The 4,980-nt window shown below is 42.8% G+C and overlaps 1 pseudogene; it reads left to right on the top strand.

Annotated features, from left to right (window-relative positions):
* Positions 1–1,164: 1,164 nt before the first annotated feature.
* On the top strand, positions 1,165–2,044 carry LOC133768018 (protein SET-like; annotated as a pseudogene).
* Positions 2,045–4,980: the final 2,936 nt, after the last annotated feature.

Genomic DNA, 4,980 nt, shown 5'->3' with positions numbered 1-4,980 from the left:
ACATAATCTGCAGAAACAGTATAAATGACCATGATTAAATTCCTCAGATTTTTCTAATAGTAGAAACCCAAAACAAAAGCCCATATTCTTATAAACAGACTGTGTTACATTAAAATTGTGCATCTGAGAGCCATTTTTTTGGAATGGGTGAAAGCTTCAAAAAGCAGTAAAACTTTAAATGTGTTCAAAAACCCCCACATTCTTGAAGTTGATTTATTCATTTATTCTGTACTCTGTTTTATCTTCATAGTAGTTACCACCAACTTATCTATTCATAGTCATTATTTTATTGGTGTATTGTTTATATCCACCCAGTAGAATATGAACTGTGAGTAGATTCTGTCTGTAGCGTATACTTTTTTATACCCAGATCTTCAAAGGTTACTGGGTATGGGTCCACAGCAGGTGCTTTATAAATAGTTACTGAATGAATAAATTATTGATTATTCTGTGCCATGAACGCAGTGCTAAATATGCAGTAATGAACAATATAGACTTGGTCACTGTCATAATAGAACGTATAGTTAACTGAAGGTGCATTCAAATGGACAGATAAATTGCAAGACCAGTATTACAAATATCACGAGAAAGGAGAACAAATCAGCCATAACCAACTCTGGAACTGAAGGAAGGCTTTCTGAAACTGAAACTCAGACCTGAAAGGTGTTTGGAGATTAGCCAAGCTTTTGACAGGTGGGTAGACTGGAGAGAAAACAAAATTATTCAACACAAGGGACACTTTACAACCAAAGGCCCAGGAAAGAGAGAAAGAATGTCTTGAAAGAAATTCTATACAATTCTATTTTGAAGTTAAAAATGGGAGCAGAGGAGTATCAGTTAAAGTGCTTTTAGAAGACGGCTTTCAATACCAAATAACAGAAAAATTACTTCTAAATCCTGAGCTGGCTGTGCAAACCAGCACACCAGGAACCAGCTTAATCTTCCCTTTTCTCGGATCCAATTCTTCACAGCTGATTTCATTCTTGGCACCCCAGCCTCCATACTGGTAGCATCAAACTGATTGTCCCCAGATTAACTTGCTTATCCTTTATACCCAGCATAGGAAAAAAATGGATAGTGATTCCTATATATAGCATAAATTCTGAGATCCACTTGTTGGCACAACATATATCATAAGAATGTCTGAGTTCTCAGAGTTTCTTCATGCTTGGTGCTGGTGGGACTTTCCTGGAAGCATGGTCCCCAAATGCCTATCTTCTCTCCTGCCTCAAAAAAAATGAAGAAACCAAGACCAACTTCTGGCCCAAGGCCTGCAGACACAGGAGCCTCTTGGAGTTTGTCAAAAGGAGAAAAAAAGAACAAGAAGCAACTGAACATATTGATGAAGTACAAAGGAAACAGCAGACTTAATGAAGAATCCAGTGAAGGGACTTTGAAAGTAGAACAAAAATATAACAAATCCCACAACCATTTTTTCAGAAGAAGTCAGAACTACTCACCAAAATTCCAAACTTTGGGGTAAGGACATTTGCAAGAATAGGCAAGCATCTGCGCTGCTTGGGGAGGAGGATGAAAAGATGTTGTATTATCCGACCAGAGTTGAAGGACAGAATGTGAAGATACTAAATCAGGTTACAGAATAGGTTTTTATTTTGGAGAAAAGCCTTACTTCAAAAAATAACGTTCTCTTCAAAGAATTTCATCTGAATGAGAATGGCAATCCATCTTCAAGGCCCACTGAATCAAATGGAAATTTGGGAAGGATTTGACAAGATGGTCAAGTCAAATGTAAAACAAAGCCAGCAAGAAGAAGCAGTATGAGGAAGTAGGGAACTTCTTTACCTGGTTTACTGAGCATTCCAGTTTAGGTGAAGATAAGTTAGAAGATGTCATCAAAGATGAGATTTGCATGAATCCATTACAGTTCTACTTGGCTCCTGAAATGGATGATAATGAAGGGGAAGAAGAAGATGATGATGAAGAATTGGAAGACTCTGATGTAGAAGGAGATGAGAATGGAGGGGAAGAAGATTAAGATGATGTTCAAGGGGAAGAAGGTGAGGAGAATGAAGGAGATGACTAACAGAAAACACTGACAGGTTTCAACTTTTTTTTTTTTAATTTTCACCAGTCCCTGGGAGCAAGTTGCCATCTACTTATTTTTATTTTTTTCCCTCTTGTTCTTAATCTCCCTGTTTTTGAGGTCTCTTTTCTCTATACCGCAGTTCATAGCATATAACAGGAAAATAATCTACCCATTTCTGTTCCAAATTAATTTTTATCCCTTCTTGTCTTGACAAAAACAGTATGGAATCAACACCACAGTGCTCTGTGGTAAAAAGAAAACTTTCTGCTCACTTTGCTCCACTGAAGGCTGGAGTGTGGGAGGCCGTTGTGTAGGAGGGCATAGAATTCTAGCTTTTCTCCTCCTTTCTCTGTATATTGGTTTAGAGATTACATGGTGTCTGTATGTGAATATGGACAGTCAGCATTTACCAACATATATCTGTCTACTTTCTCTTGTTTAAAAAGTGAAAAAATTAAAAGTGGTGTTATAGAAGGTCAGCAAAGGATGAGTTTGAGACATTTGGGTAGGTTAAGTGGACATTTTGATGACATGGATTCTCCTTTGCCATGTATAATTGTATAGTTTATGATGATGCTTTTCTAAAAATATTTTATTTATTTATTTGACAGGCAGAGTTACAGACAGTGAAAGAGAGGAAGACAGAGAGAAAGGTCTTCCTTTGGCCGGCGCCGTGGCTCAACAGGCTAATCCTCCGCCTTGCGGCGCCGGCACACCGGGTTCTAGTCCCGGTCGGTTGCCCCTCTTCCAGGCCAGCTCTCTGCTGTGGCCAGGGAGTGCAGTGGAGGATGGCCCAAGTGTTTGGGCTCTGCACCCCATGGGAGACCAGGAGAAGCACCTGGCTCCTGCCATCGGAACAGCGCGGTGCGCCGGCCGCAGCGCGCCTACTGCGGCGGCCATTGGAGGGTGAACCAACGGCAAAAAGGAAGACCTTTCTCTCTGTCTCTCTCTCTCTCACTGTCCACTCTGCCTGTCAAAAATTAAAAAAAAAAAAAAAAAGAAAGGTCTTCCTTCCATTGGTTCACTCCCCAAGTGGCCGCAAAAGCTGGAGCTGCACTGATCCGAAACCAGGAGCCAGGTGCTTCCTCCTGGTCTCCCATGTGGGTGCAGGGGCCCAAGCACCTGGGCCATCCTCCACTGCTTTTTCAGGCAACAGCAGAGAGCTGGGTTGGAAGAGGAGCAACCGGGACTAGAATCCGGCACCCATATGGGATGCCGGCGCGGCAGTTGGAGGATTAACCTAGTGTGCCACAGCGCCGGCGATGATACTTTTAAAAATGGAATTTTCCCTAATGATGACTTGAGTTTTGCTAAGTGATGGGAGAATCAGCAGAACCTGTAGGCTCTTATTTGGAATTGACATCCTCTATTGTAATTTTGTTCCTATTTATTTTTGAATTCTCTTTTTGTTTCACTGGAAAAAAAGATGTTCAGTTTTAAACATTAAAAGTGTACAAGTTGCTTTTTTACACTAAAACTAAATGTGTACACACACACACACTAAGAACCCCAGGCACTGGATCCACATTTCCTAAATCTGTTGCTCAACCCATGGATCTTGGATGGAATCAGCTCCCCTGTAGCTATAGGCAGCCAATAGAAACCAGGGGCTCTTGCGGCGCCGGCACACCGGGTTCTAGTCCCGGTCGGGGCACCGATCCTGTCCCGGTTGCCCCTCTTCCAGGCCAGCTCTCTGCGTGGCCAGGGAGTGCAGTGGAGGATGGTCCAAGTGCTTGGGCCCTGCACCCCATGGGAGACCAGGATAAGCACCTGGCTCCTGCCATTGGATCAGCGCGATGCGCAGGTCGCAGCGCGCCTACCGCGGCGGCCATTGGAGGGTGAACCAACGGCAAAAGGAAGACCTTTCTCTCTGTCTCTCTCTCTCACTGTCCACTCTGCCTGTCAAAAAAAAAAAAAAAAAAAAGAAACCAGGGGCTCTTTGTAATGGCAAAAGGGAAAATGAATAATTTCCAAGTGATCCTTAATATTTGCCATGCATGTTTAGACTGTGTCATAAAAGCAATAAGAAGTCATTAAACTGAGTGAAAGAAGAATCCACTCAGATTTTTTATCTGAGAAACAGCACTCTTCATACATTGTGAAGAAAAGAGTGAAGTCAACAGTGTCCAGTATTGTGTGTGGCACATAAAGCCACCACCTGCAACATCAGCATCCCCTCTGGGTGCCTGTTCATGTCCCAGCTGCTCCGCTTGTGAACCAGCTCCTTGCTAATGGCCTGGGAAAAGCAGCAGAAGGTGGTCCGAGTGCTTGGGTCCCCACTAGCCACATGGGAGACCTGGATGAATCTCCCTGGCTCCTGGGCTTCATTATGGCTCAGCCCTGGGCTTTGCGTTCACCTGGGGAGTGAACTAGTGGATGGAAGATCTCTCTCTCTCTCTCTCTCTCTCTCTCTCCCCATGTCTCTCTCTGTGTAACTCTGACTTTCAAAGGAAGGAAAGAAGGAAGGAAGGTAAGAAGGAAGGAAGGAAGGAAGGAAGGAAGGAAGGAAGGAAGGAAGGAAGGAAGGAAAACCTGAAGGAGCTATTGGTTATGGAATTTTTAAGCACAATTTTGGGGGGAAAAAAGCCTAACAATCAGATACAAGGTAGGGACAAAAACCCATCAAAAGACCTGATTTGTAAACTTATTTGCCCTTTCTGGCTTGCTCCTGATAAAACAAAAGAGCCATCAGAAAAGGTGGGCTAGGTAATTTGTTTTCACAGTAAACTATGAGATCAGAAGGGTGGAATCACCACTCCTTTGTTTTTCTCATAGAAGGTCAAGGTCATTAGAAGGTCAAGGAGTGAGAAAGGTATTCAACCTTGCTAAAGATAACTTTTGGGGAAGGCAACCATTTTGTACTCTCTTAGAGGGACTCCTCTTCCCTCATTTTCCACCAGGATCTACCTGATTGTTGATTGACCAGTCTGATT

Source organism: Lepus europaeus, chromosome 10 (genome assembly GCF_033115175.1).
Source record: "Lepus europaeus isolate LE1 chromosome 10, mLepTim1.pri, whole genome shotgun sequence".
In the NCBI taxonomy this organism is placed as follows: Eukaryota; Metazoa; Chordata; class Mammalia; order Lagomorpha; family Leporidae; genus Lepus; species Lepus europaeus.
Note: the sequence above shows the minus strand (reverse complement) of the source record. Positions and strands in the feature narration are given on the sequence as shown.